Below are 25282 nucleotides of genomic sequence, written 5' to 3'. Positions count from 1 at the left end.
CAGCAGGAAGTGTACAGGTAACTGCAATTTACTTTTAAATATATCAAAAAAATAAGATGGGGGAATCCCTGGGTGGCTCAGCGGTCTAGCACCTGCCTTCGGCCCAGGGCGTGATCCTGGGGTACTGGGATTGAGTCCCACGTCAGGGTCCCTGCATGGAGCTTGCTTCTCCCTCTGCCTGTGTCTCTGCCTCTCTCTCTCTCTCTGAGTCTCTCATGAATAAATAAATAAAATCTTAAAAAATAAATAAGATGGAGGGACGAATGGTTGTCTGGAAGTTTCACCCATGTTGTATGTATTAAGAGTCACCTCTTTTTTATTACTAAATAGTATTTCACTATATGAATATACCACATTTTATTAATTTTCCTTGAGGGAACTTGAGCTATTTCTAGTTTAGGCCTATTATGAAAAAAGCAGAACATTCTTGTGTAAATGTTTTGTATACTTACATTTTCTTTTTCTTTCTTTTCTTTTTTTTTTTTACTTACATTTTCATCTCTCTTGAGTAGATCCCTAGAATTGAAAGCTCTGGGTCAGAGGATATTCATATTTTTAGTTTCATTGAAAAAAAAATAACAGTGCCAGACATTTGTCAGAGTTTATGCCATTATATATGGTTACCAGTGATGCATGAAAATTCCACTTATTCTGCATTGACTGGGCACCTAATTCCCCAAATATACATCCCTAGCTTTTGAACTGGGTGTGAAAGAAGAGAAACAATGAGCTCCTTTTACCTCTATTTCCCTTCTCCCCACAATCCTTCTTCCTTTTGTTCCCCTTCCCATCTCCCTGACTTGTGTATCTGTTCACCAAGTTCAGGGAAGGCAGTCTTCAGTGTTCCCATTTGCTCTACATCATGCCTAGAGTTATCTGGGCCCAATGAGGAGAAAGAAACCACGTGGTAGGTTAATCAGGGGGAATTTATTATAAGAATTATTATCCCTGATTAAAAAGCAACTATAAGATAAAGGAAACTCCATGTAGTACCCTAGGGTAGCTGGAGAATAAACAAGGAAGAACAAACTTGGGAGGGATTCAGACATCACTGGAGGAAAGGTGGTTTGGCCACCAGAAAAGTTGCCTGGCTTAGTGTAGCCAGATGGAACAGATAATGGGCGACCAATGACATGGGTATGCAATGGAATTCTGGGTGTGGGACAGAGGTGGAGTCATCAGAGCATCCAGGCTGCACAGGGTGGAGAAGCTGGTGCTTGTAGACATAGTAACAGCTGAATGTGTGACTCTCTAGGGTGTTGACAGTTCCTTGCAGGCTGTACGTGGTTCTGGAGGACTACAGAAGAATGATCTAACACCGGGCAAAGATGTAAAGTCACTGAAGGACCTTGGGCCTGTGGCTGAGCCAGGCTCTATGGAGTGCCTTACACGCATGCTGCTGACCTCTAGCCCATCCGAAACTGCAGGAAGCCTCTTCCTTTTACAAGATCCCTCCAGTGCCCTCTATGGAGAAAGCTTACCATAATAAGGAGAAAAGTTTTGAGGAATTTCATTGGTTATCATATAGCATATATATATATTTCTTCAATATATATATTAAATATATATATTTATATATTAAATATAATATATATATATTAAAGCGTGCATTCTGAGCTCAGAGGCAACAAATTGATAGCTGACACAATGTCATTCTTTTCTACTCCTGGCTTAGATTAAGCCTAAATGATCAATGGGGAGTAGTAGAAAAGAAAAGCCCTGGCTTCCCAATTGTCGTAGATTGTTTGCAAAAAGAGCCACAAGAATTCCTCTCTTATCTGCATTCAGGCCTCTTTGCAATGACACTTTGCAGCTTTCACCCTCCAGAGGGACAGTCTTTTTCTATTCCTTGAATCTGTGTTGACCATATGACTTATTTTGGCTAACAGAACATTAGCAAACTTGATATAAACAAATTCGATAAGGTCCTCGCTTATTGGAGCTTCTCTCTGTTTCTACTGGGAACCTTTCTCTCACCATATGAACAACTTGATTAGCCTTCTGGAAGATGAGGAAACACGAAGAACTCAGGCATCCCAGAATTCCTACCTCAGACCACACTACACCATCCTAGACCATCCAGCCGCACTCAAATCAGCACAGACACAAAGAACCATCTAGCCAACCCACAGAACACAGAGAAATCATGAACATTTGTTGTTTTAAGCTACCATGCTTGGGTTTTGTTATGGAGCAAAAATGACACAAAAATAATAAAAATTATTTCAAAAAATGTATACTAATATATTAATATTCATAAAGTAGCATGCTAATATAAGCAACCTAATTACCAGGGGAAAAAAAGCTTTGTTTACCCCGAGGAATGGATGTTTGTTTCATATATATCATTTGTCTTATGGAATTGATCCTGTTTCCCTTTTCATTTGGATATCAAGAAACACAGAGCCAATCTGTGGCTCATCTTTAGCAACAATGTCCTCTTTATGTTCATACTCTTCCCTAAGTTTTGACTTTCTATTCTATCCGTCTCTGTTCCTGGCTTGTAATTCATTTATAATTTGCCAATTTGAGTTTATGCATTTGTATAAGCTGTCTCAAATGATTTTTTGAATGAGATTAGATATAATAATATAAAACTAATGCAACCATTTATGGATATAATGCTTGAACCATAAAATGCATAGTGTTTTCCTCTGTAATAAAGCTAGTGTGCTTCATTGGGTGAAGCCCACTTTTTGCAAAAGATCAAATTAAAATTGATAAGTTTGGATTAGAGGCAATAATTATCTTACACTGAAAAGCAAACAAACAAAAAAATTTCCATTTTTATGAAATTTCAAATTTTTATGAAATTAAGAAGGATGTCCCTGGGTTCTGTAGTTGGCATAAATTAGACTGCAATTCCAAAATAAAACAAAATTAAGTTTTATGAAGTCTTTAGACACAAAGTAAAAAAATATTCTAGTCTAGTTTTCAAATATTCTGGTGCTACTATTACTATTAACCTAAGCTTTAAAGAACTTAGCTGTTTCTGCTTTAAAATATATAAATATATAGAACATTTTTAACTAGACATTTGGATAATGTTGAACCATTTTGCCATGTTGATCCATTCCTCTCCCAATCAAACTGTTCTTGAAAGAAATATGAAAAAGTTAATAGACCAAAACAAGTTACAGATCTTGAATTAACCAGAAGTGATCTTTTTAAAATGACAAGATTGCCCTTTTATGATAACAAATGTGGATCTCCTATTTGAAAGTGGACCAGAATCCCAGATTGGGAGGGGGAGGCCAGTCAACTGTGAAATAGGTTGTCAAAAATATAAGTCTAAAATATGATTCAACCAGGAAAAAAAAATCCCAATTGTGCTGAAAAGTCTAGGATGTTCATTTACTTAGCAGAACAAAATCAGCTGAGGCTCACTGCAGATTTAGTTGAAATTCCACAGATAAAAAGTTTGCTGCAGTGACAAATCTCTCTGTAATTGGAATACTTCAAAATATTAAACATGGAATCCAAGAGTAATTGGAAGGCAGCACATGTTTCCATAATTAGTCCATCACTTTTATTTACCTCATGTATAATACATGGCAGCCCACATCATAAAATAAATTAACAGCTAAATGTCAAATCTCCCCTCTTATTTAGGCCATCTGCTTAGGTGTTCAGATTGACACTCACTGCCATGAGAAATTGTAGAGACCAGAGAATCCAACTATCAGAAAAGAGTTATTAGAAAATGCATCAAACACCAGGACTTGTTCTTTCTGGCTTCCCCCTCCACTCCCACCCCCACCACAAACTTTCAAAGTCTAAAGATTTTGTAATCTAAACTACTACTGGTGCAAGTCTTAAGCACATTTCAGGACACAGGAAACTGAATCATATATTCTACAAAAATGTGATGCTCTCAGAGCTTCAATTAAAGTCATTGAAGAAAGAAAGCCTGTGGGCTCAAGGCCCATCACTGTCTGAAGTCCATCCGTAAAATTTGCAGAAAGGAGAATCCTGGAGAATCCCAACCAAGACCACTTTCTTCATAAAAACCAGTTTTGAAAGTATTCTGTCTTTTCTGATATCAATGTTGGAATCTCTGATTTGTACCTCAAGATGAGAGTACAGTTGGGAAACCCCCATCAGCTCTGGGGAGGCACAGAAGAGAGGAGCACACTCTATGGCCCCTGCTCCTGGGTCATCCTCCCCCTGCCTTCTCTCTGCACTCTAGGATCCCTAGAGTTTATTCCAAAACTCATGTACAGCTCATGAAAGCCAAGCCAAGTCAAACCAAAGAAAAGGTTTTTACCTCACTACTTACCTATCTGCCCAAGCAAGAGTGATATCATCATTTCACCAATTAGAAAGACAGATTTTGAAAGCAAATTACCATCCAACCATACATGCCCTGTATGGGGTGTTGCCACCTGCTGCTGCCCAACCTTTTCTCTCATAAACTTGGAGTCCCTTCTGAAATATTTTCAAACTTTTCATCAGGTTCATTTCAATCAGTGTCATCATTCAAAACAGAAAGAAGGGAAGAAAGTGACTTCAAGTGTCAATAATGCTGCTCCCCAGGTGGAGTAGAAAGGAGAACCGGCTGGTTGGTTTCACTCCCATAATTCTGTCTTTGGGAGAAAGCCAGATTGGAACTGGTAACAGCACTTGTGATACACCTAACTTTATGAGATTAGACTTCAACTATAGGTTTCAACTATAATGCAAATACCTTCTGTGGTTTGGGGCAAATTGCATAACCACCTCTTCTTCCTCCAAAGAATAATAAAAAATAATTGATTGTACTCGTAACATGCCTTTCATCACCATAGCACAAATGCTTAGATTAGCTCCCTACCTACCTATCACACTGTGATGTGAAAATTAATTAGCTAATGTCTGTAAAGTGCTTTCAAGATGAAAAGTGCCATATGAATGCTAAATGCCACCTATGAGTACCAATAAAGACAACCTCATAGAGAACATAATAGAGCGACAGGGGAATGAGTGAACAACCAGTTTAAAAAAGCAAGGTGACAAAAAATAAATAAATACAGTAACCATACAGAACAGACTTCCCAAGTCATAGACTTTATTGTTCAAGAAAAGAAAAAGGCATGCAAATACGGAAACTTGCTTTAGGATCAGGACTAGAGCCAGTGGTGTACTCAGTGAAGTGCCATCAAATCCATAGAGTGCTCTGGAAGGATACTAGTACCATAGAATGTTCTCAGAAGAGGTATAATGAAATGAGGGATACAACGGACTATTTTCCTGAAGACCATTGCCCCTGTCGGGGCAGAAGGGATAAATCAATGCCTTATATTTATTCATAGCTTCATAATTTTCAAAGTTCTTGCCCCATAGCCCACTTCCCTTCATCTGCATAATAACCCTTCTGTAAGAGCTAGCATGAATATTATTTCCATTTTACAGATGAGAACATTGAAGGTTAGAAATAGATTTGATAAAAATTAATGAGTTAGCAAGCAATGAAAGAGGAGCTCCCATCAACCTTTCTACCACAAAATCAGTGGGTTTTTTTTTTCCATTACACTTAACTAGTTAATGGGCATTTTACAATTAGAAGGCATTGTCAATACATTTCAAATTATTTCCATATGTGTGTATTCTCTATCCAAATAATTTCACTTCTAGCAACTTATCCTACATAATTAAGAAAATGCTCAAAGATCTAACTATGGAGACACTTACTGAGTCATTAGTCATAAAAATGACTGAGAGATGGAAATAGCCTAAATGTTTAGCAGAAATGATGAATAAATGCTAGTATATCCACAAGATGAAATATCCAGAGGTAGCCATTTAAAATATCCTGGAAATATCTTTACTGACCTAAAAAATAAAAATGTTCATTATATAATTGTTAAATGTTGTACAAAATCTTTTTAAAAATGTGTGCATATATCATAGAATGATATCTAGATGGAGATACAACCCAATATGCATGGTGGTTACCCCTGAATGACAGGACTGTGGTGATTTTCATTCTCATCTATTGCATTGGATCATCTGTACTATCAGATTTTATTCCATTTATTTGTATTATAAAAATCACTATACAAAGCATTGCCATAGCCACCTAAGTCACTCGAAATCACCACAAAGAGGCTGGGCTGAAGAAAGGTCAACTTCATTTAAAATGGTTCCTTATAAGTGCCCTGAACAGAGGCTACTCATAGGGCATGAAGGTAGGATTGCTCTGTCCCTCTGCTTTCCCCCTCCTCATCACTCATAAGCATGTAAGAAGGTGTCATTTCCCTTTCTTACATAGCAATCCATCCAAGCACCTGTTAGGGTTGGTAAAATCACTGCTCTCCATTTCTCCACTTCGGCCTGAGATTCTGTTTACATTGCTGTTTACATTGCTGAGAAAATGCTAATACTGCACTGAGAGGAGCAACAGGTTCTAGAACTATCTCATGTCTCATAGCACTGAGATGAAACCTGATTTTAGGAGAATACAGACAGAAGAGAAAGCATTGCAGTAAGAGAAACTAACATTAGACACCAGGAAAGGATTGCCAGAGGAAGAGAGAGAAGCAATGAACTTGAGAGAAAGGTATTCCTGTTGGCCTCAAAGACAGAGAATCAAAGATTTTTTAAATTAGTATGGTAGGCAGGATTACAAAGTAGTTCCCTAAAATATTCCTAATTCCTTCAACTGTAAATATGAGGAGTTATTATGTCCCTGATGATGTCACATGGCAAAAGGTATTTTGGAGATATTCTTAAGATTACTAACCAGGTGATCTGGGGTTTATCAAATGGGCAATTAACTTGGTGGCACAATGTAATCATTTGAGTCTTCTAAAAGCAGAGAGTTTTCTCAGGCTGTTAATAGGAGGAGAAGTCAGAGAAATTAGAAGCATGAGAAGGATCTGAGATGCTGCTGAAGACCATGTTGGTCATGTGATGAGGAATGTGGGTGGCTTCTGGAAGCTAAGAGTGATCCCTGATAGCCAGGAAAAAAAAAAAAAAGGACCCAAAACAAGTAACCATAAGGAATCTAATCCATCCAACAACTTGAATGAGCTTAGAAGTCAATTCTTCTCCAGAGTCTTCAAATAAGAGACCAGCTTAGCCATTACTTTTGACTTTGGCCTTGTGGGACCCTAGCAGAGAACCCAGGTGACCAGGATTTGTGACATACAGAATTGTGAAATAATTAATGGGTATTGATGTTTGGGTTTTAAAAAAATTTTTTTTAGTTAAGATATAATTGACTTATAACACTATATAAGTTTAAGGTGTATAATATATTGGTTTGATACATTTATATATTGCAATATGATTACCATGATAGCACTAGTTAACACCTCTATTGTTTCACATTATTATCATTTTTTTTTTGTGGTGAGAACAATTAAGATCTATTCTCTTAGCAATTTTGAAGTTTATAATACAATATTATTGTCTATAGTCACTATGGTATGCATTAGACATCCAGAACTTATTTATCTACTAGTTGCAAGTTCGTACCCTTAAACAATACCTCTCCAATTCTCCCACTCCCTTCCCACAATCCCTCACCATTAACCACCATTCTACCCACTGTTTTTATGAGTTAGGCTTTTTTAGGTTCCACACAGAAGCGAGTTCATACAGTATTTGTCTTTCTTTATCCAACTTGTTTCACTTAGCATAATGCCCTCAAGGTCCACTCTACATTTTTGCAAATGGCAGGATTTTCTTCTTTCTCATGGCTGAATAATATTCCATCGTATATAGATAGATAGATAGATAGATAGATAGATACATAGATAGATACATAGATACATAGATACATAGATACATAGATACTACATCTTCTTTATCCATTCATCTCTTGATGGACATTTAGGTTGTTTCCATAAGTTGGCTATATAGACGCAATAGGCTTCAGTGTGGAGATATCTCTTAGAGATACTGATTTCAATTCCTTCAAATATATATACCCAGGAGTGGGATTACTGAGTCAATTTTTAAATTTTTTGAGCAGCTGGCATACTCTTCTCCATATGGCTACACCAATTTACATTGCCACCAGGTTCCCCTTTTCTCTGTATCTATGCTAGTGTTAGCTCTCTTCTTTTTTTTTTTTTATAAACACCATCCTAAGAGGTATGATGGGATCTTTTATTGTAGCTTTGATTTGCACTTCCCTGATTATTAGTAATTTGAGTACCTTTTCATATACTGATTGATCATCTGGATGTCTTCTTTGGAAAAAAGTTTGTTCAGGTCCTTTGCCCTAAATGGGCTTTGTTTGAAACCACTAAGTTTGTGGTCATTTGTAATGCAGCAATAGGCAACTAGTTAGAAAGTGCTATAAAAACTAACTTTGTCCATTTCCTTCATTTTATCAATAAAGAAACTGAGACCCAGGGAAATTGTAGGATTTGGGAGAAAACTGTTATAAAGCTGGAACTAGAGTACAGGTTACATATAGTCCAGGGTTCTTTCCACCATCCCATTTCTGTGCTCCCACCAAGCTTCTGAAAATCACTTTTATCCAGCCTGGCTTAGAGTGAAAAGATAAGATTGCTGGCAGAGATCCCTGCCAGCATTGTGATTTTAATGTATTTCTTGATTTCTAAGAAATGAACTAAAATTGATATTGAACGCACAGACACTTCTCTAATTTAAAAACAATCAATAATATTTATAACTTTCACCCAAGATTTAATATGCTGACAATACCATACAACCCACTGCATTCTCCAATAAGTGACAATTTCAGTTTTCAATTTAGTGAAGTTCAGCAAAATTTATCGTATTCAAATTCCCTAGGATGTTACACGTGGTGAAATCTTTCAAGACAGACTTCTGCAATTTTCCCTAACTGAAATGACTTAAATTGTTTGAAAAACTAAGAAAAAAGTTAGGAAACTTTTATGGAGAAAACCCTAATACCCTTTTAAAAGTCACTCATATTTTTATGCTGTTTCTGTGACATTAGTGTCACACTTATTTAATTCTAGTCACTTTTTCTGAACGCAATACCATTGGTTGCGTTTCTAGTAATTTTCAAGAGTAAGACAGACATTAGCTCCTGCCTCTCTTGGGATTAACTGAGTATCATTAATAAATGTAGCACAGTTCATGATGATATGATGGATAAGTTAAAAAAATAAGAATGAGTAACCAGCACTGACTTTGCTCATCTTCTAAGCATGATAAATTCAGATACATTAAAGAAATTACCAAATCACATTGTATTTGAAAAGGCCACTTTTAACATAACCCATGTGGTTCCAGATTCATTTTGCCACAAATTATTTTTCTCTTGGATAATCCCATTTGGGGTTTGGGTTTAGGCTTCATTTTCCTCCCATTGCAGCCCCTTAGTACTCATGGCTCCCCCTATGAAATGCTGAGAGGTGATGCTGAATGGTTATTGGCAATGCTTGCTGTTTACCTGTACACTTCCACCAGCAATGTGAGAGTCACTCAAGAGAAGCCAAGGCCTTTAAACTGCATCTATATGGTACAATCTGTTCACCTTCAATTCCTTGTTTATTGATTTCCACAAACAGGTCTGGTACTCACTTGATTGCACAGTTTTTTTCCCCCTGTAATCTGCAGACCTGAGGTAATAAATCCCAGGTTCTTTACAGATTTTACTCTAGAGCAGTGATGCCTCATTAATGCATCATGGTGATGATGGAAATGTTCTCTGTGATGTCCAATATGGTAACCATTAGCTGCATGTGGCTACTGAGCACTTGGAATGCTCAGTCACTCTTATGACCAGGGAACTAAATTTTTTATTTTATTTTGAATTTTAATTAATTTAAATTTAAATAATCACATACTACTTGGCTGTAAAATTAAATAATCACATAGACATACTGTCAGCTACTGCAACAACCACAGAGATTTAAGTCAAGACCTATGTAAGCTACTTAAGATCCAAGCCAGGCAAGCTCTGGGAGGACTGTGCTGACTCCTAAGGTATGTGTTTCTTTAAGAATTCTCATTTACTCTAGTTGTATTGCTTCGGTCTCAATTACCTCACCATTCAACACATAAATGTACATGTAACTATACTCCTTTTTGCTTATAATAACAATAACAATAGTAATACTAATAATAATGGCTCTTACTTACAAAATGCCTATTGTGTGCCAGGTATTGTATCAAATACAATTGTATGAAATCTTCTAAGAAAGGGTTTCTGCATACATTACTTAATTCATTTTACAAGTGTAATAGTTGAAACTAAATAAATGAATCCATTATCTGAAGCATTTGATGTTTCCCTTATATCCATATATTTTACCTTGCAATATATGCTAATAATAAAAATCAGATAAAGTATCAGCATTACACTTCTTTCCATAAAGGTACAACATGCTACATATAATATTTTATCATGAAAAAGATATCTCACTGCTTTCCTACCAAGATTTGGCTCTATGACTGTCAATTTCTCTTGGTTTCTTTGTAGCAAAGCATCAAAAGCAATTGTGGGTATAAGAAAAAAATTTTCAATCTAAAAGAGAGGTGGTGCCAGATAAATTTCCCCAGATATTTTGGATCCACATGCATCCAGAAACAAACAGCTTAGTAGCTATGAGAGAGGATATATTTCTTGGCAGAAGGGCATAGGGCTGGAGTATTTGACAATTAGATGATATAGTGGCTAGGTCTAGAAAATCGGGGGTTACAGGATGGAGAAGACACCCAAGTTTTACACAAGAAGCATCTGCCTAATCATGGTCCTCCATTTTGAAAGGACCCGGAACAGAGACTTTTGAGTATGATACCATTTTCTCTGTCATGATGAAGAGCAGCACTCCCCACTAGCAATCCGCTAATACTCACTACTGAGCTGCTTTCGTATTTTGCTCCTTTATACCCAATAAAACATTAAGGTGTTTATGATCAAGTGTAATTCAACCACATTGGTAAAGTACTTCTTAAAACTGAAGACTTAATAACAACTCGATTTAGAGACTGGCTGTCACCAGCAGGCAGAGAGCTATGGTACACAAAAACACCAGTTTGTGTGATAAAAGCTTGACAGCCTTGCCTACATACAAACCAAAGAAAATAACATGCCTATGACAGCTACAACAGCAGCAATTTTAAACTTCTCACTGATGAAACACACTTTGAAGTCATAACTCTTGTATAAATCTGGATGTCACTTTTTTCATGTTATAATTTTGCGATCCAATGGATCATTGTGTAGACCCTCTACCTGCAAATGAGCTCGATAATGCAGCATGTGCACAAATCATTGAGCTATCAGTGACATCAGGGGTTTGGCTGCTGGGGTTATTAACAGATATTTTTTCACCTAGAAGCACAGACTAAAATCAATCATTCTGATAACTAGGCATGGCATGAGCTGTCTGCACTTTCATTTCAATCTGATTAATCACATATACACAGACCTTTAACTTAAAGGAGCAATTGTTCACATTTAATCACAAAGAAACATTCAAGCATACCATCAGACATTACTAAATTTAACTACAATTTATGCTTCCTGTTTTAGCAAATATGTTTAGGATAATATGGGTTTCTGGATATAAATACATTGTTTTCTTCATTTGACAAATATTAAAATCGAAGCCAAGTAAAATAATCCACGGTGGGTTTTATCATTTATCATCTGATGCTTTTGAAGTTTCCATTATACCATACATTTTATTGCACAATTTATGCTGATAATCAGAGTACAGGTAAATTATCAGCATTATGTATTTTTCAGTAAAGTAGAACAGGCTAGATATCAAATTTCATCATGTTACATGTCCTACATCTTGCCAAGATTTGGTTCTATTACCCTGTCAATTTCTCCAGGTTCTATATTGCAAGAAAATAAATACAGTTGTGGTTACATGGTTCTTTTTTGTTTTTTGTTTTGTTTTGTTTTTATTTTTGTTTTTTAGTCTGGAATAGAGTTGGGATCAAGTAAATCCCTCTTATGATCCTTACAACAGTGTTCCCAGAGAAACACAACATTCCAGAGGCACATCTGCTGTTACTATAACAACAAAAAGGCAGAGTCTAAAGAGAATCATCTGCTCTAGAGGGCAGTCCACAAACCAGGAGGATCCTTGGGTTCTTCTCCAAGAAGCCAAAGGTGACTTTTAATTAAAGGAAAGAGAACTTGAAGAGAGTTTTATGTCTAAGAGGGGCACAGGGTGGTCAGAATTTAGGAAAGATAGAAGGGTAGCTCAAGATTTATAGACCAAAGGTGCAAAGCTGCTCTCAGAGAAATCAGCTATTAGAGCTGTAGGAAAATATCCAATGGCTGGAATGTGTGCACAGAGTTAAGAACTGGTCCAGGGTGATACCCAATAGAAGAAAGAACCACTCTTCAGTAGTCTGACCCAAAGACAAATAGCAACACCATGAGAGGAAGGTGAAGTTACTAGCCCACCTCAATCATCCAGGACCCTAGAGATATATATTGAGAATGGTCTTGGACTGGCTATCCAGGGAAGTGTCAACATGCTCTGTTGAAGAGCTGAACATGGCAATGAGTCTCAAGCAGTCCATCCGAGACTTCGCTTCTTTCCCTGACTTAGCTTTCTGGTATATTGGCTTCTTCTCAGGTCGTTGACCTTTTCGGTCGTCTTGGCCAGGTTCCCATGTGAGATTAATTTCTATTTTCAAGTACACCCAAGCCTGTCTTTCACTCCAAGGAAACCCTATCAGTTAATTAATCTCACTCTCTATTACTAGTCTCTTGGTTTTAATGTCTCTCTATCTAAGCTCTATCTTGGCCTCAACTGGAGTTTTCAGACTCTCCCTGGATTGAACTTTGCCCCTTTTACGGTCAAAATGGTTCATTAGCCAATTAACTTTCTGTCCAGGGAGGGAGATTAACGTCCAGCAAAAAAAATGAATAAGCAGACACATATACAATAAATGGCAATTTCTATAAACGCTTTGAATGAAATAAACTGAACTAAAGAAAATATGAAGTGGAATGATTCTGCTTTGGGAGGGTGGTCAAAAAAGACATCTCTAAGAGGGTGGTTTTTAAATGGAGACCCAAAAAAAGAGAAAGTAGCTAGTTGCAGTAACAGCAATGTGCAAATCTTTGTGGTATATGATAGAGGTGTGGTTATAAAACCACTAACCCCCAAGTGGGACTTCTCAGTAGTGACTCAAGGTTGCAGGGTCTTGAAAAGAGGGCGAGAAGTAGGTATGAGCCTGATCACAGATTTACGAGTCATGGTTAAAGAGTTTGGATTTCATTTTAAGTTTCTTACATGGCATATTGTTACAAGGCCTGAAGAGACCTTTGGGACTCATCCCATCTGTCAGGTAGAAGGTAATTCTTTTGCTTTTTAATCCATGCACCAACTTTTATAAGTCAACTTGACTAATGTTTGTTTATAATCAGTGAGTAAGCTGCTACTTTAATACTGCTACCCTGGAAGAGGCCCCTTCAAGGCATGTTAAATTAACTGATGTGAATAAAAACAATGAATAAAAATACCTCTCTCATTTAATGAGAACAGCAACTTCTGTTTCCCTGGGCTTTTTTGGTCCCATAAGACCTTTTAAAACAAAGTGAGCGTGTTATGGTTCAAATGCTAAAAACATAATCTCATCTCTTTCTTGTTGGGTTACATTTCAAGAAGCCATTTTAGATCAATCTTTTTGAGCACAGAAGCTCTCAGAAGCTGTGGCTAAAACATACCTAATACCACTGCTAGTTGCCTATTTTTCCCTGAAGTTGTTTTCACAAGGAACCAAAAGAGGTTATGATTCTTTAATCTGACACAGGGTCCCTCGAGCTTGAGGCTGTTGATAAAAGAAGCCCCAGAGTTTTTGTTCAATGTCCTGGTTATCCCCTTGGTCTCAATGTAAAAGGTGAGGCAAAATGCCACTTCCCTAACTTGCCATTGCTAGAGGGATTATAAAAAGTTTACACAAGAACTTTCTGAATCTATTCATATGTTGTGCATGTACCATCTCTCAGGTACTCGATTCCATATGTTTATTACTCACCCTTCAAAGGGGTGAGGCTGTATAATGAAAACTGGATTTTATTCCAGTTCTGTAACTAATTTGTTTCGCGACCAAGTAAAAATTTTATCCTCTCTTAGCATTATTTTTATTTGCAAGATGACCTCTATGGCTCCTTCCAGCTCTATTATTCTATGAATTTCTATCAACATGGACTCAAAAATAATGCGGGTATTAGTTACAGTAAGCTAAACTGCTGTTACAAATAGACTCAAAAGTACAAAAGCTCAAACAAAATAGAATCCATCTCTCTTCACACAGTGGTCCAGGACAATGTTCTAGATCAGCCCCCTTTTTGACTCAGGAAACTGTTGTAACCATACGTGGTCTCCAACTCTGCAGATAACCCTTCCAGCCTATCAGAAAGGAGGCAAGTTGAAGTCCATGGCCAGAGAAACCCTGAAAGGTAAGTGGAGGAAATCTGATACATAACTCTCCCTCTTTCATTCCTCTAGCAAGAGTTTAAACATGGGGCCATAATTAGCTACAAGGGAGGCTGGAAAGTACAGCGCCAGGCAGGCTCCAGACAGAACTCCATTATAAGAAGAGAAGAATGGATTTGGGTGGACAAATAGTCTCTGCTACATACCCAACACCTGTATGGTCCTTCACGGCCTACAAAGCTTCTTATCAACTGAATTTTCACCACAACTCTGTGAAACAATTATTAAGAATTCCATTATACAGAGGTAAAAACTATGTCCCAGAGAGATTAAGTATAATATATAAAGTCTCACAAATTTGAACTAAGTTTCAATTTTAAGTCTGTTGGTCAGTGTCTCCCCTGTTATATATACTAAACTGAAATAGCTGCATAGAAAATAATAATTAGTATACAGCTGCATGAATAAGGTGGGGTTTGAAGAACAAAGATGCATTACTGAAAAAAGTAATGGGAGCATCTAAAGCACTCTGTAGACCCAGCCCAATCTCCCATGTGTTAAGAGGTCTCTAGATAACCTGGGAAGAATTTAAGAAGTGGAAATTATATATATATATATATATATATATATATATATATATATATAAAATTATGTGTTTTAATATTATATATATGTTATATGTATAATATATATTTATATATACATATATACATATATATATTTTTTAAGAGGCTGATGAAGTTGGCAATTGAAACATTTACTTATTTTGCTCTCACTCTCAGCTGGTCTACAAAGCATGTCTAAGGACAAAAGAATTGCAAGAAACACTGCCTGGAAGTAAACACAAATCATACAGGAAGGCTAGAATCTAAAATTATCAAAAATAAAAAATATAGAAGGTCATCTCACAGACAGAGAAGTGGTTTTGCACTGGCCATAGACTTGCGGGCTGCTAGAGAGGACAATATATCCCTCCCCACTGTCACCCATCATACAGGCTTACAAATCATTTGCTGCTTCAACTATTTTATGCTTGCTATGAAAATCCAACCATAAACCGCCACTAAACCAACCTCATGTCTTTTAAAGGATCAGTCAAGCAATCCCTGAAGCACAACCTTGAAAAATTCTAGCTGGATTCTTCCTTAGTTTAAGCCAAATTTCTACGAAAATAAAGAATTCCTAAATAATACATTAGGTATAATTTCTTTTTTTAATTTTTTTTAATTTTTATTTATTTATGATAGTCACAGAGAGAGAGAAAGAGAGAGAGAGAGGCAGAGACACAGGCAGAGGGAAAAGCAGGCTCCATGCACTGGGAGCCTGACGTGGGACTCGATCCCGGGTCTCCAGGATCGCGCCCTGGGCCAAAGGCAGGGGCCAAACCGCTGCGCCACCCAGGGATCCCTACATTAGGTATAATTATTCTTAGTTCTAGTCTTCCAAAGGAATTGAGATAATATTTCAGGATGATTCCTCTTCCAAATTCCTCCCTACTCCCATTCATATGATTTCACGATTTAAAAGTAAAGGTCCCCTTTCTCACAAATCTGTTCAAAAGTGGTCATTTTTTAAAGGGATGGGCATTTTATGGATTACCAACTCTATATAACTAAAGTTGTGATGAGTCTCCGAGTCCAGCTGTCATTCATGAAGTACTCAAAATGAATTTTCAGAGGAGCATTGGTAAAGCCCCCCAAATCAGGGATCACGTGCTAGATGTAACAAGGCAATGCATCATTTCACACAAGTTAATTCTGTTCTATTCATGCCCTCTCTGAGAAGTGTTGAAAAGCTTATCAATGTATATGACTCCTCACAGAGAATTTTAAGAATTATGTCACCCTACATCCTCTCATGACAAAGCTCTCCTGGACCCTTTCTTCTAATTCATTTTCATTCTAGACGCTCCAGGGGCCTCACAGAGACAGTACTGGCTTTTGTCACCATTTAAGAGAGGATAGAAATTCTACCAAATTATACCACCATGGCTTTTTAAAAAAACAATCTAACTAGACCCAACTTACTTTAGCAATTTTGAGTACTGTTTTGCTTTTGTATCCAAGCCTGTCATCATCGGGTTTTATTTATTGAGCACTTTTGTGTTTATAGCATTGAATTCAGCAGATAACAGAGCAGAAAAGAGAAGAAGCAGAGGAGGATTTTTACAATCTAGAGAAAAGAATCTAAATCTACCTCAAAAGCTAATAGCATGTTATTAATGCAGTTCGTCCTAATGCTAATTTCTCTGGTCTTTTGTTTACACAAGAAAGCTCCAGGCTGGTTTATGGTGTCACATTTATCAGCCAGGAGAATATAAGCAAATCCCATTATGCCTAATTCAACCACCCAAATGAACCAAAATGTGTATTATGGTATCTCTTGATGCTGCAATTTCTACTTAAAAACAGAAACATAATTCTAATGCTCAGCAAATACAAAAGAAAAGCAAAGTGTTTTTCTCACAATTCCTGTTTTGACTTCCTCATTATTGTCTAAGCCCTAAGGCTCATCAGCAACTATGGAGAAAGGAAGAAAAAAATTTTTTTTAATGTAGTCAAGAAATCACTCAACACCAAGAATGAACAGGACTGGTGTGAAGGTGACCCATGGATGTCGTATCTCAACTACCTTTTTGGCAGCACACCTCTTCAGGTATTCAGACCATTCAGCAATTTCTCAAAACTGTGGCTTCTCAAATGTTTCCCTCACTGTGTAGCTTAGAAAATGTCCCCTCTTTATCACAAAATCCACCATTTTTCATAACACCCAGCTCCTTCATTTCTTTCCTCCTCCCAACGAAAAAGCAAAGTCTCAGCTCTAGTTGCAGGACAAACCAACTTCTAGGTGAAGGTGTCAGAAAGGAACAATGACCATATGTACCCTACTTTTCAGGGACTTTTAAGAACAGAGGTCTGATAGAGTGAGCATAACTTTCAAAAACATCCACGACCAAGGGTATGATTTTCCCACTGGGGTGGATCTGGACAAGTATGTAAAAAATATCTATAGCAACTTTGATTAAAGGAGTCATCGTTTCCAACTTAAATGCTACAGGGTGTGTCAGTGAAAATAAAATTTCACCCCTCTGAATGAAAAAATCTGACTCTATGCAACTATCCCTTCCTTGGTCTCTTTTTCTTTATCTTATGTAGTGAGCTTTGCCCACTCTTATTAAAATTGGATTACCCCTTCTGCTAGATGTTGAAGTTCCAAAAAATCTCACAGCCAATTATTCAAGCACAAACTCAACTGTCTCTCATCCATCTATTCATTCATGTACTATTCCATGGATAATGCAACACACACACACGCAATCCTGGGGGTTGAGGATTTCCAATACATAGCACTTCTCTTCCTCACCCAATTCTCTGTTAACTGAGAAGTAAGACAAAAGGAGTAATAAATGAAGATCCCCCTTTTTTTCCCCTGAGAAAACCACTAGAGAAAACTGTGTCATATACACAGACAAGAATTCTAAATACCCAATATCAGACTTAGGGAGACTTATCACCTAGCCACAGAGAGCTCCAAATGACCAGAGCCCTCCCTTGTGAGTTATAAGGTTTACTACATGACCAAGGGCAATCTAGAGCATACACTCACCAACCAGATCCTCAGAACGGGAAGGAAAGGGCAGAGTAACACATGCCCATTTCCTCCTACTCCAATCCACCAACCCCATTCATCACTCCTTTTCCCCAGGGAAGTGAAGGGCTGAAACAAGGCCAGGAGTGTCACATTTGGCAATGCCCCTTGAAGTGGACTGAAGTATAGGATTGCAGCAAAAGTGCCTCCAGGCCCACCATTATATACCTTAAAAGTTTGCTCTCTTGACCCACTGGGCTTCAGTACTAACCAGAGGTGTGGGTCTTCTCCAGAAAGAAAGAGATGCCACTGCCAGGATATGGTGTCCCTGCATGAGGACTCTCCCCATCCCAAGCATGCATTTGCTCCTTTGCAGATACTCATGGGGCCATTGATCCCAAAAGGTTCCAAACTGGACAGAGCCATGAACTAACTAAGCTCATACTTGCTGTGGCCCCAGATTTTGATGTTGGCTCACTTCTTCAACAGCTTCAAGCTTTCACTCAAATGTTGCCTTATCAGAAATGCATCTCCTGACCACCCTATTTAAAATTGAAAGCCATCATTTCCCCCAGCACTCTCTACCCTCTTTCCCTGTTTTGTTTTTCTCGAAATCATTGCTTCTTACTTGACATGTCACTTTGCAATTATTAAAAATCAAAAAGTAAATATAATTGTTTATTGACTCAGCTGTAATGTAAGCTCTATGAGGGCCAGGTGTTTTGATTGCTTTGGTTACTGAAACATTCCCAGTGCCCAGAACTACTGGCAGCTGGCAAACACTAAGAATTTGTCAGATGAACAAATGAGTAGAAATAGTCCCTCAGCTGGATATGGAGCACCATACACTGCTGAAACTCTCGAAGTTAAAATTGCCAACAAGTCCGGTCTCCTCCCCAATGCTTAAAGCAATCTATCCCAGTCATTCCTTATAGATAGTCCTCCTCCAACTTAATCTCCTGGGTTTTTTTCCCTTGATAGTCCTTGCCGGTACACCAGGTATTGGTATTCCTGAACTGAATTCTTTCCCCAAACTTTGAAACCTTTATTTAGAAGGAAAGAGCAGAATATATGGTCTTTGGGGATAGGACTTCCTAGAGAGAGAGAAGAGAGGAAGAGATGCACCTTCTGATGTCCACTTCCTCACCCTAAATCTTCCCAGTTAAGCCATTCATCTCCCATCCCCAACTGTATTCCAAGAGATGGAGAAAGTCCAGAAGAATTATACCAATGGCTTTCTTCCCATGTGGAAGGAAACATCAGTCAGGGGGATTAAACTGACCTACACCAAAATCATGATTTAAAGTCTAGAAAATTTATGGTCTAGAGAAACAGAGACGTAAACAATTAATAGGAAAAATAAGTTATATAGTGATATTGGTATTAAGTATTATGGGAACATAAACAAGGAATTGGCTGTAGCCAATATAGTTGAGATGTATCTGTCAATGTATTTTAAACTCAGTATAGTTTTTAAAAATATATTAAATGTATAACCTCTAAAATACATTTGTCCTAGAATCATTCCTTAATTTCATTGAGTCCTTTCTCCATTGGCAAAGTAACTTCTTAGCTATCTAATTCAGTCTTCACCTCTGCCTCTTGCCACTTAGGTATGTGCACAGCTTCACACACCTGCATGGGTGTAAACACACATGGGGGTGCACACACACATGGTGCCAGTGTCTCCCAGAGACATAGTCATAGCAATCTCCACTTACCCGTGCACATGGCTACCTAGAATAAAGACTATATTTTCACATCATCCTTCCACCTAGACGTGGTCCCAGAATATAAGTATAATTAGTGTATGTAACTATAATAGGGATTGGGAACAATGATTTCTTTCCTTTGCTCCTACTTGCCATTGGGAATGTGGTTTTCCTGGTTGGAGCTGGAGCAGCTATCTTGGATGGTAAGATGATTTTGAGAACAAAGCCCCATGAACAAGATGGAAGAAACTTGTGTCCTTGACACCATGAAATGCTATGCTAGTCCTAAGCCCTATTTTCAGTTTTTATATGAGAAAGAAACGAACCTCCATCTTGTTTAAAGTTAGTTGAAGCCTCTGCTATTTTGGGTTTTTAGACATTCATAAATAAAACTAATTCTAGTCCATTCTCAATCAATTTATCTTTTCTCCACTCCTCACCTCTCCCCAAGTCTCTCTCGCTTTCCCTTCTTCCTTCTCTCTCTCTTACACACACACAGACATACATACACACTCTTAGTGCTACTCCCATTGTAGAACTTTGTGCTTTCCTTTGTTTCTTGTTGATGTGCCTTCCTCCCACTTATTTCTAATCTCCCTTACCCTTGCTTTAAATAGTTACTTCAAATGTTACTTGATCCCAAAAGCTTTCTTATTCACATCCCCAGCCACTTTCTTAAATTTGCAGAGCAACTTCTGCCAACTTCAATAGCCTAGAGTGTAATTCTTGACTGATTTATCTTCTTCTCAAAAAAGCCCTGTTTCTGAAGAGTAGGTATCAAAACTATTTTACTCTGGATCTCCAGAATCTAGCAGAGTGCCTGATGCAAAGACACAACCTGCAGCACATATTAAATAAAGTAGGTCGGGTACTTATTAATAATCTCATTTTACAGAAAGACAAACTGAGGTTAGTGATTTATATGAGGCCACATAAGTTAATATCCAAACTGTGTTTTCCTACTGTACTAGGATGTATTCCAATTAGAAAATAACTATGATTTCAGGCACTTGGAAATATCCTTCTGTTCCAGGCTGAATGAACTATGTTCACAAATAGACCCAGACTTGTAGGAATAGCCCATGGAAGCCTGCAACATTAGTTTTCTTCACTTAATTTAGGGACTAGCACATATTCCACAATCCTAGAGAGTAGCTACAATACCCACTGAATTAGGGAAAGTGTAGTCTCAGTCTTTTTAATGTTAAACCACAGTCAGGTTTCTTCCTTTATGTTTATTCTTCTACATCTTAGTTAAGCAATTTTTGGCAAATTTTTATGGAAGTGATTGGTGAATACTAGATAACTTTTATGCAACTATAATACTTAATATAAACAAATTTTAACTTTTTCTGCACAGCTAAGAGCCAAGTGATCCAACCTCCAGATTTATTCAAATGATATGCAAATGGTTCATTACCAGATGAACTGGAAAATATGATAATATTTTATAATATGTTATGCTATCCTAACAATAAACTCAAGAAAGACACCTAAAATGTTGTATTAAAAATTGCGAAGAAAATTATAAAACTCAAGGTCCACACCACCTAGAAAGAAAGTTAGCAGATATCCTAGGAAAGGTCTACCTCCTTCTCTTTTTGCATCTGTGACTCAGAAGAACCTGACCACAGAAATATTAATGCAATCAGTCATTTAATAGCACTCCTTAGGGTCTGCTGAGCCACTCTCTGACTCTTGCTCTATATCCATCCATTCCCTTAGAAGTGGATGCTTCGCACAACCAGCATGAACCTCTACAGGTAAGTCAGACCATTTCACTCCACTTCTCAAAGCTCTCTAGAAGCTCCCATGATGTGTGTAGCCTTATGTTATCTGGTCTTTGGTTACTCCCATCCTGTTCTTCTACCTATGGTCCCCTCAGCTTATTCCAACCCAGCCTCACTACCTTTCAGGGTCATTGCATTTGCCATTGTCTCTATCAGGTACAATTTTTTCCCAGGTACATTATGTCTCACTGTCACAGTTCAATTAGGTCTCTTCTGAACAATCATCTCAGACACGTCAACCCTGATCACAAACCTAAGACAGCAGCCTCTATCCCCCTCTCCCTACTTGCTCTGCATATTTTTCTTCACAGCAATCATCACCATCTGACATTACATTAAACATTTATCCATCCATCCTTCTAGTATTTGTTTGCTTGTTTAACTATCAATTTACTTGTTTATTAATAAATAAACAAGTATCTGTCTTCCTCCTGGAACAGAAGCTTCATGAGGGCTCCTTGTTTGTCTTCTTCACTGCTGAACACTGTACCCAGTCGTAACAGACTCTCAATAAATACTGATCGAGAGAAAAAAAAACAATTCATCCAACAACTATATCTATCTTAGGTCATGTGTAAGATGAGTGTTATCCATACTGCCTTTGGTCTCACAATATTGACAGTTTAATTGGAAAAGAAGCTGCTACAACTTATAAACATTCTGGGGGAAAAATCATTTTGCCTCTGTTGTCAAAGGCTCCCTACCAACATCAGAGGAACTATATGTCTAAGGTTTTACTTGGTCTACTGTGTGGAAGGTTAAAAGAACAAAATATCTTTTAGGAAGTTTGGTTCAGCTTTCTGTTGATTCTTTCCCCTTTATGGTTTCAGCTATCAGGCTATTAGGTAGGCAGAGAGAACTAAGTTGTCAGATGGCTTCTCTTCCATTTGAAATAAAAGAATTTAAATTTCCATTCGAAATAAAAGAATTTGATTAATTTTAGAGTTATCTTAGCTGACTAATATTATCAACCAAACAACTGATTATCTATACAACACACAGAAAGCATAAAACAATATAAATAGCAAAGAAGACTCAAGGAATCTTCTATAATAGTAAGTATAATAAAAATGATACTGAGCTCTAAGGGCTACAAAAATAAATGCATTTACTATATCACAATAATCTTAGGAGTTATAGACCAGGAAACTGAGGCATAGAGGAACTAAAAACGTTCCCGATGTCACACAGTATTTCTTATATTAAATAGAAGGGTAGGAATTGCACTGTCTGGCTTCCATTTGTTCAAGTTGATGTATTTGTAGCTCTTCTGTCAGTCTTGGCTCCTTCACCCGTGGGGGCATGCTCCCATCTTAATGTACAACCTTTGTTTCCTGCTCTTTTTCATGAGTCTTGGGACTTTTCTGCTGTTCTCAGCTCTGCAGTGCATCACTTGGCTGCTCTCCTTAGGTGACTGCTTCTGGCTCTTAGGCTCTACATGATATTGCCTTTCCCTCTGAAACACGGATATAGAGAATAATCCCTCTATGAGTCTGTTCCAATCTGATTCCAACCCCACTTTGAATTACATTTGAAAGTAAGACCTGTATAACTATTAGTCTCTCTGTTACAACAACCAAATTTTGTCATATTGGCAAGAACTGGCAGCGGTTGCAAACGTTGGGTCTTCTAAAGTATGTAGTCTCCTCATCTCTACCTTGTGCCCTAGTTCTATTCTGCTGCTTTGGGATATGGATCAACCCATAGCTCTCCACTGGCTGTTTAACACATTACACTGAGAGAAATCTTTATATCCTTTGTTTTTGGTGGAGGAGATGGAATGACTGGCCACCTTGGTTGCTTTGACAAAAATTGCTTACTGCAGTAACTAGGTATATTTTAAAGTTCAACCTAACAAGCAATTAAACTGTTATTCTTGGTAGTGTTGCTTCTCCCTACTTCTTTGAGGGGAAGACCAGAAAAGAGAAAGCAGAATTCTCCATCTTCCCCACATTCTAAGAGGACCATTTTGCCATAAATTGGGAAAACAAAATTTGCTGATTTCTGAAGTGCACAGATCAGTCACCAAAGCAAACATGTAAAGGTCTTCCTCTTTATTCTCTTATACACAAGGTGAATAAAAACCACCTTTGAAAATTTAAAAATGCATGGAAACAAATGAAGATAAAAACACAACAGTCCAAAACCTTTGGGATGCAGCAAAATCAGTTCTAAGACAGAAGTTTATAGCAATATAGGCCTACCTCAAGAAGCAAGAAAAGTCTCAAATACACAACTTAACCTTACACCTAAAGGAGCTGGAAAAACAACAACAAATGAAGTCTAAAGCCAGCAGAAGGAAGGAAACAATAAAGATTAGAGTAGAAATAAATGATATAGAAACTAAAAAAATAACAGAACAGGTCAATGAAACCAGGAGCTGGTTTTATGAAAAAATTAATTGATATCTCTCTAGCCAGACTTATGAAAAAGAAAAGAGAAAGGACCCAAATAAATAAAACCACAAATGAGAGAGGAAAAAGAACAACCAACACCACAGAAACACAAACAAGTATAAAAGAATATCATGAAAAACTATATACTAACAAATTGGACAACCTAGAAGAAATGGATAAATTTCTAGAAACATATAAATTACCAAAAACAGGTACCAAACAGGAAGAAGTAGAAAATTTGAACAGACCAATAACCAGCAAAGAAACTGACTCAGTTAATCAAAAAACTCCCAACAAACAAAAATCAAGAACCAGATGGCTTCACAGGAAAAATCTATGAAACATTTAAGAAAATAATTAATACTTATTCTTTTCAAACTATTCCAAAAAAAAATAGAAAAGTAAGGAAAACATCCAAACTCATTCTATGAGGCCAACATTATCCTGATATCAAAACCAGACAAAGACACCACACACACACAAAAAGAGAACTAGAGATTAATATCTCTGATGAATATAAATGCAAAATCTTTAACTCAATAATACTAGCAAACTGAATCCAACAATACACTAAAAAAAATCATTTACTGAGAACAGGTGGGATTTATTCCTGGGTTGCAAGGGTGGTTCAACATTCACATATCAAAGTGATATATCACATTAATAAAAGAGAGGAGGATAAGAACCATATGATCATTGCAATTAGATAACTAGGACTAGATCTAACCAAAGAGGTAAAAGACCTGCACACTGAAAACTATAAAACACTGATAAAAGAAGTTTGAAGATGACACAAAGAATTGGAAACACATTCCATGCCCATAGATTGGAAGAACAAATATTGTTAAAATATCTATATCATTCAAACCAATCTATACATTTAATGCAATCCCTATCAAAATACCAACACCATTTTCCACAGAACTATAACAAACAATTCTAAAATTTGTATTGAGCCACAAAAGACCCTAAATAGCGGGATCCCTGGGTGGCGCAGCGATTTGGCGCCTGCCTTTGGCCCAGGGCGCGATCCTGGAGACCCACGATCGAATCCCATGTCGGGCTCCCGGTGCATGGAGCCTGCTTCTCCCTCTGCCTGTGTCTCTGCCTCTCTATCTGTGTGTGTGACTATCATAAATAATAAATAAAAATTAAAAAAAAAAAGACCCTAAATAGCCAAAGCAATCTTGAAAAAGAAAAGCAAAACTGGAGGCATCACAATTCCAGACTTCAAGTTATATTAACAAGTTGTAGTGATCAAAACAGCATGGTAGTGGCACAAAAATAGACACAAGATCAACAGAACAAAATAGAAAACCCAGAAATTAATCCATAGCTCTATGGTCAATTAATCCTTGACAAAGTTGGGAAGAATATAACAATAGGGAAAAGACTGTCTCTTTGACAAATGGTGTTGAGAAAACTGGACAGCAACATGTAAAAGAATGATACTGAAC

General features: G+C 37.4%; 1 long non-coding RNA gene across 21 annotated transcripts in view; it reads left to right on the top strand.

The window, feature by feature from the left end:
- Positions 1-11958: 11958 nt before the first annotated feature.
- The window catches only part of LOC144282372 (uncharacterized), an 86987-nt gene continuing 73663 nt past the window's right edge, over positions 11959-25282 (top strand). For 18 of the 21 annotated variants that reach the window (XR_013350813.1, XR_013350810.1, XR_013350811.1 and 15 more), the window contains exons 1-2: positions 11959-12055; positions 14299-14362. This is a non-coding gene — a long non-coding RNA (uncharacterized LOC144282372). Of the gene's footprint in view, positions 12056-14217; positions 14363-16839; positions 16995-21364; positions 21403-25282 lie in introns of all 21 variants that reach the window. The other 3 variants (XR_013350814.1, XR_013350812.1, XR_013350808.1) reach the window with 3 other exon arrangements.

This window comes from Canis aureus, chromosome 13 (assembly GCF_053574225.1).
Source record: "Canis aureus isolate CA01 chromosome 13, VMU_Caureus_v.1.0, whole genome shotgun sequence".
NCBI classification, from domain to species: Eukaryota; Metazoa; Chordata; class Mammalia; order Carnivora; family Canidae; genus Canis; species Canis aureus.
This window is presented reverse-complemented; position numbering and strand designations above follow the sequence as displayed.